The following is an 11,285-nucleotide window of genomic DNA, read 5'->3' as shown; positions in this document are numbered from 1 at the left end:
CAGAAATGGAAGGTCAGCATTGTGGAAGAGGGTTGAAGATGCGGGGAGGAAGGGGAAGAGGACAAAACAGGGGGAGAGGGAGAAGAGACAAAGGGTGAATTCCAATTCCTTGCTTAACCCTCAATCTTAACCCTCAATCTCAAAAATGTGCGCTCCCTCTAGTGCAAGTGCTGTCCCGATTCTCAGAAAAATTAAGTTGAGGGGCAAGTTTAAGGGCTGTATCGCCCTCAATATTGAGATTTTCCGAGACCACCTTTGGGAGCAAGGGCTACCCAGAATGCATTGCGTGTTTTCACATAAGAAAGATGGCGTCGAAAGCAGCGAAGCGAGTGCGATACAAATGAAGTATTTTCTTTGTTAATAGAGATATAAAAATGATGAAAACCATTGTATTATCTTAGTTCAGACCCATATTATGGATTACTGACGTCATTGTTGCGTAACATTTATTTTTATTTTACGATCTTTTGTCAATAGCCGGCCGGTGCGCACACGCGATCGTTTGCTATGGTTTACTTTTCAATAAGTCGTGGTGTGTGGTAACTGTCAGCTGAATATGTCTGTGGTTGTGGTATTTGTATGAGTATCATCTTATAACTAACTGACAACCTAATAACTTGACTGAAATAAAATAATAAATAAATAATCGTGACGTAAATGTGTTCTTCTTCTTCTTTTTTGGAGTTGACAGACTGGACGCAGCTTTCGCGTTATTCTGCCCCCTACAGTCTGAAGACGTATCTGCATTTAAGGGGTGTCCCATTTCTAAGTGACAAAATAATCCTCAACACTTGGTTTTGAGGGCAGTTAAGATAAGGGTTAAGATTGAGGGTTAAGATTGAGGGTTAAGATTGAGGGTTGAGATAGGAATTGGAATTGGCCCCAAATACATAGGCAGATTCCTAATGAAATTTGAGCTACAGTTGTGGACCATGTTGTCAATCACAGCCTCACAATGGCTGAGGCTGGTCGGAGGGTGCAACCAAATGTTGGAAGAACCACGGTGAATTCAATCATTCAAACATTTCATAGGGAGAACAGGTATGTATAGTATAGTATTGGACAGTAATCATCTCACATCTCATAATATCTCACTAACTCCCCTAACTACAGCAATGTGTGACTTTACTGTAGTTTTAGTAGTTAGCAGTAGTTGTAGTACAAGTAGTGTATAGTGCTGTCTTGATCATTTTCAGGTAGTGTCACCGAGTTCTGACCTTTTTTGTTGCTTTGGAAAACACTGAGAGAATAAAGTGTCATAATGAAAACATGACGAAGCCATTTGACTATCTTGTTCATAAACGATGGTGTTAAGACTTCTCATTTTGATGACACTGGCAGTTTCATTGACATGAAAACTTGCTTTTGAGGAATGGACTATCCATTTTGAGCAAGTGACAAGCTTTTGCAGGTTATACACTAGGTTTTGGTTTGCACTAATTGTTTTGAGAAATGCACTGACTACTGTGCAAATGTTAATAGTGATGTGAGAAAAGCACCAAAGCAACTGATAAAAACTGTAATGCAATCACATTAGTGATGGGATCGGCAGTTCATTTGAGTGTACTGAATCACTAGAATCCGTTCATTAAAATGATTCGTTCAAAAGATTTGTTCACCGAATCGTTCAGTGCTTAGTCAGTTCGTTCGCAATGCAAACAAGATTCACGTTCACAGCCACAGTTCACCAGTTCTCTGTGTGTCAGTTCGTTCGCAATGCGAACGAGATTCACGTTCACAGCCACAGTTCTCTGTGTGTCAGTTCGTTCGAGAATCACGACGGAGTCAGTGACTGACAGTGTGAACGAATCACAGCAGCACGGCAGACATAGTTCTTCTTACTAGTCACTCCCTCCCCGCTCGGCGCATGTTGGCTGGCTTGCCAGCGAACGACTTCACGATTGATTCACAGTACGCGGCAGTTCCACTCCCAGCCGCCACGATCACTGCTGAGCTCAACTGAACTAAGAAAGGAACGAATCAGTTCATGAAGTGATCCGAGTCAGCCGACACAACACTTAATCACATATTGGAATGGTTACCCAAAATTCCCAGGTTTGTGGAGAAGCAGTTGTACAAGCACATTTTGATTCTGTGTTTACATATCATGCTCTGTGTCTGAAGCAAGAAACAAAGGTCTCTATTTTATTGTGAGTGCACAAAATTAAATGATCCTCCTTGATTTCTGTCAGTGTTTTTTGCCTCTTACTTTTTTCTGTAAATCGGCATGTGAACAATGTAGATAACATCAGTTGAATAAAAGCATTGCCTGTGGACTCATTACTAATCATTACGTTTATTTTCAGTTAAGGCTGTGAGTGCAATAATGTGAATTTGAGCGTGATTGTCTGAAATCTCTGGGGTAATACACAGCTCCCAGCCAAACAGCACGCTCAGCAGGCATGCAATGTTGCCAAACTAAGCACTGTCCAAAATGTCGCATTGGCAAAAAAAAAGAAGGGAAGGCAGGAGACCATCACTAGTCAAACTAAAACAAAGGGTGCAGATGTCCCGTCCAAATTCATTACACACAGTGAGCCCTAAATGCATACTTACCGCTTCCACATGACAAAGCAGCATTACAAACACAATGCAGACATTTTCTAAATTCATAAAAGCTCAGGCTAAGCATCTCATGCCCTTCCTCAACTCTCATGAGGTAGGATTTCACAATTCTTTTGATGTTAACAGCTGAGGCTAAAGGCAACTGGAGAATGAAAAACGGTTAACCAAATGTAGTCGATATACAACACAGGGGATTTATAATTGAGCCTCTATTTTTGCAGCGATTATTTAGCGGTTCAAGACATTGGTTGGGACCAATCTGCAGCTTTCACCACACCTTTGGGCCCATGAGGCAGAAAGATAGTTTAGTCTGAATTGAAATAATCTCTACTTCAGAGAAATACAGGCAGTGTGAGTTAATCATTCTGTCCTGAATTCACTGAGGACTGTGTTTCTTTTATTACTGTCACACGTGTTTCCCTTTATTGAATAAATGTATTTAAAAACTCTTTTTAAAAGTTTTGCCCCAGGCCACATTGTGACACAGTGGCTAATATTGTTGCCTCACAGAAGTAAGGTCACCTGTTCAAATCCCAGTTTGACTGAGGGTTTTTCTGTGTAGAGTTTGCATTTTCCATTTTCCATCTTTTACCCATGTGCACATGGTTTCCTCCCATAGTCCAAAAACAAGCAGTTAAGTTAATCCCAGCTAAAAATTTCTGTTTCCCAAAGTGTTCTGAGAACGTTATCTTTTAGTTGTGGAAATGTTCCCTGAAGGTTCCTCCCTAGATTCTCCTGTCGTTGATATGGAAAGTTTCCTAACATTCTCCTTGTTGGCTTTTGGTTGTGCATTTGGTTCCCAGAACATCCCCTTAAAGCTCACATAGAGTGGTCCTGTTGCACATATATGTTAGTTATGGAGGTCTACTTACATACATTAACTTGTTTTTATGGTCAAAAACCTCCTAGTTGCTGTAAACGAGCCAATATAAATCCTCTTTTCTGACGATGTTTCCCAGCCACGACATTTCATACTCAACTCTCACCCCGGCTTCCCAACTGTCTTGTGATTGGCCAATACCCCGATGTGACATATTCAGCACACCAGCTCTCAGAAGCGCAGCTCCCCCCTCTGGAACAGTGGATGCACTGCTACTCATTATCAAAACATTGTTTTAATAGTGTTTAAAAATAGTTTCGTCACGACTCCCCGCCGCAGTCCCTTTTATGACTTTGACCCGGAGTCAGACCCAGAGTCAGAAGACACTGTCGCTCATGAAACACCTCCACAACGGACGTTATTCTTCTTCTGTGGTTCAATGTACGCAACCGGATGTGCCTGGACAAGTGCCCGGAGCAGGAGGATCTGCTGTTCAGGAGAACCGCTGTTTACATAACCGGACCGGGTTTTTTCAGAGATCTCGCTGAGCCTGAGATTACAATAAAACACAGCGTTCTCAGCAGTGGCTGAACTGTTTGTTTAGAACCTTCAGAGCTTCTTAAACAAGGCAATGATGCAGATACACAATAAAAAACAGCGTTAATTGGAACTTCCGGTCTAGGTCCGCTTTAACTAAATACGTAATTGTGTAAATTTGGTATTTTGAAATCCTGCGTTCATATTTACTTAAAGGTGAAGTAAGTAGTTTATAGTGCCATCTAGAGGAGAGGCTGAAATTTACAAAGAACAAAAGAACTGCTCCTCTGCTCACCCCCTCCCTTCCCTGAGCGCTACGGTATCATCAGCCGGTCAAATGTCGTCCTCGTCGTCTTTCTCCGTGTCAGCAGATGAGGTTCGTGAGGCGAAGGAGAGGGCGAGCTACCACGGCCGTAGCAGACGAAGCGGAGAGAGTGGAGGCGGGAACTTTTTTTCTATGTATGTCCACTGGTGGCCATGTTTTCTAGCGAGAGGCCAATTCCTGTCACCTCACACAACAGGACTTCAAACAACCTGAACTATCCCTTAACACAAACTGAAATCTTCAAAGATGAGAAAATAACAGACGGGATAAATTAGATATTGTCAGCACTGGGAAGCTAAGGGAAGAGTTCCTACAGTTGCTGCTGACTGGCTTCCTTCTCACCGTCTTCTTTATTGAATGGTGGTGAGTGGAGTCCAGGTGGAGGAGCAGAAACTGCAATGAGGCAGAAATAACACGAAGCGTCCAGAGGGACTGAGAGAGCCTGTCTGTGTCTTACATTCTGAGGACTTGAATGATTAAATTTCTTGTTGTTTCACTGGTCCTAATCCAAGAGAGTTACTTCAATCCAAAGTATCACATTAAATTCAACAAAAACACTACATCAGCCTGATGATGGTCAGCCATTTTATTTTAAGATTAGCCATTTTAAAAACACAAACATACTGACATCTAAAAATAAAACTAAGACATCTAAGACAGCAAAACGATTGCAATGTTTAAAGCTGCAGTGTGTAATGTTTGGTGATCTTTGTTGTTGATGTTATTTTTCTCTGTTTGTTCTTTGTGAACTGAAACAGTGTAACATTATTTGTATATCCGTCATCTGACAATTGGACCTGGGGTCCATTGCATAAAAGTAGGATTCAGATATCCAGGATGAATGACTGAGCCTGGTTCAACGAATCCAAATCAAGGGCGTCCAGGCTCAGTTGGTTGTACAAAGACCAAGCCAGGATGATCAGACACGGATTCATCAAGCCAGGTGAAACCAAGCCTGGATAAGTGTGAGTACACGGCTTCCTCAAAAAGACCTCGCTGTCGATCGCAGATTCTCAGATTCACCATGACAACTGCGGCGTTCTTTTCCTCATCAGAGGCTGAAATCCTCATGGAGGAAGTGAAAGACCAAATCAAAAAGAAATTAAACACGGCCGCGATAATAAACCAACGAGAAAAAGCGTATTGCGGAACGTATTGCGGAAATACACTTTAATTCCTCCGCCGAAATCATCACATTTACGATCCAAAAAGTTATTTAACATCTCCGAAAACGTAGTTGTACTCTGATAATGAGTTGAAATTGTGAGTGAAAATGTGTAAATGTCACTTCCTTTAGATTGTAAAATACACTTTGTGTGTGCGCGCGTGCGTATGCGGAGCGTGTGTGCGCGCGCGTGTGTAGTGTGCGGGTGTGTGTGTGCAGATCAAAGATGACTGTGCCAAATCGGACATGGCAGTATAAGTCAAAATTTAATACAAGAACATCCTGAAGAATGGTGATTTTTTTTCTTATTTATTGTACTTGATGTGGACATCACAACTACACTGGACAAAGCAGATGCATTTGAGTGTTGTAGCACATTTCCCAAGTGCCCTGACTAATACTTAACAATGCACAAGAATACATTATTTTACCTACAGGATGTCTACAAACACATTATCTGTGCTGCCTTTCACAATGTGTCCTGCCTGAGGAAGTAGAGGGCTTCCAGAGTGCCATCACACATGGACTGGGACAATCCTGCCATCTATTTCAGTTAATATGCATTAATATTTGGCCTCTTATGATGTTTGTGTTGTATACTGTATGCATACAAGCTTGCTGGAAGGCATCCAGTCATTTGTCTTTTCATTTGTGTATGGATTTGTCCTGCATTCATTTCGATGTGCAGACATGTGGGCTCTGTATTATATACAGACCTTTGAATGTGCATTTATTCTTATGTTCTATAATATGCTTTGAATTTGTGCGTTTGGTCTTGTAGAGACAGAGTTCAGATTTGAAAGGAGCTGATTTACTTGCTTTGATTTATCCTTATTCAATAAAGCAGCATCGTGTTACTCTTTGATGTGTTTTTATATTTCTATTGTGTGTCCATTTGTGGTGACTGCTGGCTGGTATGAGGCATGAGATTTAATAAATCCTGGAAATTAGCCTGCTCCAGACCAGGCTAAGGCCACAAGATACATCTCCATGGTAACTTATGTCATAGCATATCCTGCTTTCTCCTATCCTGCTTTTGAACAACCAGATCACGGATAAATTAAGCCAGGATAAGCTACATAGCCCGGCTTAATCTCTTATACTAGTTTTGTGCAACAGGCCTCAGACTGAAGGAGCATTTGTGTGTATACAGCAGCAGCGCAGGGATGCTTAAGATATATCACAAGGTTCAAATTATTTCATAATTGATTAACCTGTCAATTATTTTTTCAATGTATTAACAGATTATTTGGTCCATGAAATGTCAGAAAATGTTCAAAATGCAGATCAGTGTTTCCCAAACCTCAAAATCATGATGTTCTCAAATGTCTTGTTTTGTCCACAAACCAAAATAATTGATGTTTTAATAATTAATAATAATAAAATAATAACGTTTTCACATTTATGTCGTTCAAACCATTTAGATAACTTGTTTTATTTGTAATTGTAAACGGTTAATACTGGGCGTAATAGTTGCAGAACTGTTAAACTGCAGCAGGTCTTCCATACATCCCTCAACTCATAGCCTCGATATGTAGTTAAATATTTAAAGAGTTGCACATCAGCTAAAGTCTCCTCATAAAGACACCTTGGGCGTAGCCTCTACAAAAATATTCAGCTTTAGTGAAGCTCAAAATATTTCATATAAAGCAGTTTCCAGAGCAATTTTTGCTGATGTGGTAGAAGCCCATGCTCTACATTTTGAGTCCATAAATTCACACCATGTAGTCAATCTAAACAACTCTACAGCCGTAACCAGGGTTATCATTTAAAAAAATAAAAAAATAAAACATTATATATATATATATAGCTTGTTTATAATTTACTTTTTATTCTACTTTTTTAAAAAGGTTGGCGTGATTTCTTGTGTCATGCATAAATCTCACATTGTTCTATAATAATAATAATATATATATTATCTTATAAATATGTAAACACATAATGTATCAGTCAAAATGGGTGAAAGGTCACAAATACTTCACTTTCTCATTCACTCAGGGACCTGAGCACCAATTCATTTTAATTCAGGCCGACAATTTTTTTTTTTACTCAGTAAAATTTAAAATGTTTGTGAACTTACTTCCAAAAAAGCTTAAGTAAAAGTATAAGTACACAAAAACCTATTTAATTACAGTAATGTGAGTAAATGTAATTAATTACTTTCCACCTCTGTATAATACTAAATATGATTGTTAGCGATTGCCATCAACAGTGAGCAATATTTTATGAACAATAATAATTAAACGTTAGGTTATCAAACTTTCAAATGGATTACATTTAACATAAAATAATAAATATATATGGGCTTGTTTCATGTTTTTATAACAATTTTCCATAGGTTATTATTTACTTGTTGCATTTCATTTTACATGATTATGTGTTTTTTTTATTGTCAACTATGTCATTCCATATCATAAAACACTCTTTTACTTTGAAATTCTGTGAAATATCATCATGACCGGCCACCTCATGAAATACCACCCAAAAATAATAAAATGCTTCTGTTGAAACACTCAAAATTCAAACTGAAAATAGCAACTTATATAAAATAGTTTTCTTATAACTTGCTCGTTTTAGTTTCATTTATTTGAGTGTCACCAATTGGATTTTCTTTTTCCAGTGTATAGCACCACACAAGTCCTCGTAATAAAGCTAATGGGACTGATTGATTGATTTATTGACGGATTTGTCTGAGAAATCAATTAAGAGGACACATAATTATCCGTAATTATGTAAAGCTCATTAAAATGATTACATTAAAGCACACCACTGCTTAGGTGTACGACCTTGCCAGGATTTTTGTTGTTAATTTTCCGTCTCAATGTAAATTCTCTGCGTTTGACACAAATTGCATTGAGTGAAAGATTCAATTTATGTGTATCTATGTGTTTCACCATTAGAACCACGACCCGTAATTAGAGACTACACAAAACAATTTGCACACTAATCACCGTGCTCAGGATTGTGTTCTGCATTGCTCACAAGCGACAACCAAACAGTAAGTGCCATTTCTAAATTAAGGGTGAAGTTGAGCTTTGACAATTCCAATTAAATCCAACACTGACCTGTTCGACCTCAAATAGTTGACGGTGAACCCACTTAAACTGAATTTACACACGTTTAACCAACTTTTCTTCTTCTTCTTCTAAAAAAAAAATCATATATGAAGCGTGCTGAGGATGCCTCACAGTATTTAATGCTGAGGGATAAACAAAGTTATCATGGGGTGATGGATAATCAGAGGAAAATTTTCTTTTTTACGAGAAAAAAAAAATCACTATTCTATGTGTACTGTCTGGTTTTATATCACTGATCTTGATACTTCTGATTATTAATATGGGCAAATGTCTTAGCTAAGTTTTGAACAAGCATTTGCTCAAATATATGACAATATATTAACACAAAGGGAATACAAGTGTGTTCATATTGTTTTTGAATTCTGTTCTTGTTAACACAGAACAAGTTTATAGCAAAATTAAGACCAGACTCAGAGGACAGATTACTCTCAGTCTGAGTCAGAACTGGTAGAATTCCTTTCTTTGTACAGAATCTATCCAATAAGATAAATATAAACAATATCACAAAGACCAGTGGTATCGTGCAACAGTTTGAGAGCCATGGGCTGAAGCCAATCAAAGAAATAACCAGCCAAATGGATGAAAAGATAAAGTTGATAAAGTGGCAACCAGTGATGACTTCACACATAGAAATCTGAAGCAAATCTGAGCTTCTTGAATTTTGAATTCACGGACATCATCACCTGCAACCAGCTGCCAATCACACTGGCGTCTACTCACACGTGCCGTACATTATCGTCTGTTTTCATCTAAATGGGAACATAATTTTCTAAATCTATATTTTGTGTTATTAAAGACCTGAAACGAGTGAATGAGACCAGGAAAATGTTTAGTGACGTTGCATAATAAGACCATCCAAACTCAGCAGATAAATCTCTGTAGTCCACAAAGAAACACTTTTATTTTTAGTCTTATAGTGTCTAAGAGTTGCAAATATTACATATATTTAGCATCAGATAAACGTGATCTGTCAGATTAAAGCTATGATCAGTCACTTGTAAGAGCTTCTCGAGTTCCAGCTTCCAAAAAAGGAAATGAATCGTCCTTTGTTCCTAAAATAAAATATTCTGTTCGGACTATAAACTAACTAATGTTTGTTTGAACCCTGACTTTAGTAAAATTATGATGCACATTTTGATTATTGAGAAATAAATGGACCACAGATGAGCAGCCTATAATGCTACCTCACTCCACATGACTTCCATGTCTTAGATCATGGATTCAATGGGGTATGAAGTAGAGATATTCATGTTCGATTCTGATTTATTGTGCACCTTTTTAAAGTGTTATCACCTTGTGTGCACTCTGCACAGCCGTCTCCATGCCCTGGCCCTGGTGTGGACAGTGTTGTGACAGAGAGTCAGTTGCTGAGAGACACGGATCTCTTTTCTCCCGTTGCCTATTTTGGAGAGAGGCTCTTGTTTAAAGAGGCTATTTGAGCTGCACGTAAACACGGACTCAGCAGACGCACAGAGCAGCCTCAGCTGTTGCTGATTAATCATCTTAAAGGCCGTTTCAGCTCACTACATGGGTGTCAGTACCTGAGGGGGGAATCCCTGCTGCTGTAAAGGCCCTAAACTACAGGCGTTTATGGGATATTTTCTGGTATAAATACTCTGATCCCGGTCAAACATGTCTCCAAAAACCAACAATGTGCAGCAGGCCAAGCATGAGAAACCACTGTACTGTAGATATGTATATACATATTTTTAATATACATATATATATGTATATATATACATACATATATATATATATATGTATGTTTATATACATCCATACAGACACACATATATACAGTATAAACATATGAGGATGATGGTGATGTGGAGTGGGGGATCCAGGTGTGCAGCCAATCAGAGAACAGGACAGGAACAACCGGTATCTGTTACTTGCGTTGACAGACGCCAATTATTTTAATGGCACACCCATTAGACGCTATCACGAATCCATTTCAGCGCCTTTACAAATGGATCATATCTGTACAAGGATTCAGGGGCCAGCGGGAGAGGATGTGCAGGTTAAAGCCTGACAGCCATGCGGCTCTCATCACTCTCTCTCACACACACTCACACACACACACACACACACACACACACACACACACACACACACACACACACACACACACACACACACACACACACACACACACACACACCTGATGATAATCACATATTTAATCACAGATGTGACGGTTTCCCACGCTGCATCACTCATGAACACACAGACGGTAACAGATCGGGGAGTTTGCGTCATGCGTCAAAACCTTCACAAACCTACCTGGATTTGTATTCCTGGGGAGTTTATGTGCGGCCGCTGCGAAACCTGCTCCTGTCCGCCCCTTTTGATTATAATTATTGTTGTTTGATCGGATCAGAGTCTCGGGACACGCTGTTCTGTGGATCCGTGGAGTCCAGAAATCGCCCCCTCGGTGGAGCCGCAGGTCCTGCAGCCTGCTCCGTATATTGGCGAATGGATAAAACCGGCCAGAAGGTGATCGCCTCTCGTCCTCTCCTGCTTTGGCGCCCTCCTGCCCAGATCCTCCCCGTCTGACGGACTGACCGGGTCGCAAAGCTGTCAATGACGAGTAAGGAGGGAGGGAGGTATGGAGGTGGAGTAGGAGGAGGCGGAGGAGGAGGAGGTGGTGGTGGTGAGCGGGGGTTTGGTGGTAGGTGAAGCAGCGGATGGAGTCGGTATTTTAAGGTTGTCGGGAGATAGATCTTCAGTGATTTTGGTCCGCACACCACGGCTCTCCCTCCTCCTTCAAGCCGTGAATCAGCGCTCCTCTCCTCC

At 39.9% G+C, this 11,285-nt stretch overlaps 1 protein-coding gene across 1 annotated transcript in view; it reads right to left on the bottom strand.

Annotated features, from left to right (window-relative positions):
- The window catches only part of slc8a3 (solute carrier family 8 member 3), a 141,903-nt gene extending 130,879 nt beyond the window's left edge, over nt 1-11,024 (bottom strand). Inside the window, exon 1 of the mRNA XM_083886262.1 lies at nt 10,773-11,024. The gene's annotated coding sequence lies outside the window, so the exon portion shown is untranslated. The remainder of the gene's footprint in view (nt 1-10,772) is intronic.
- Between the last annotated feature and the right edge of the window lie 261 nt (nt 11,025-11,285).

Source organism: Microchirus variegatus (assembly GCF_963457635.1).
Source record: "Microchirus variegatus genome assembly, chromosome: 3".
Classification (NCBI taxonomy): domain Eukaryota; kingdom Metazoa; phylum Chordata; class Actinopteri; order Pleuronectiformes; family Soleidae; genus Microchirus; species Microchirus variegatus.
The sequence above is the reverse complement of the archived record's forward strand: the minus strand, read 5'-3'. Positions and strand labels throughout refer to the sequence as shown.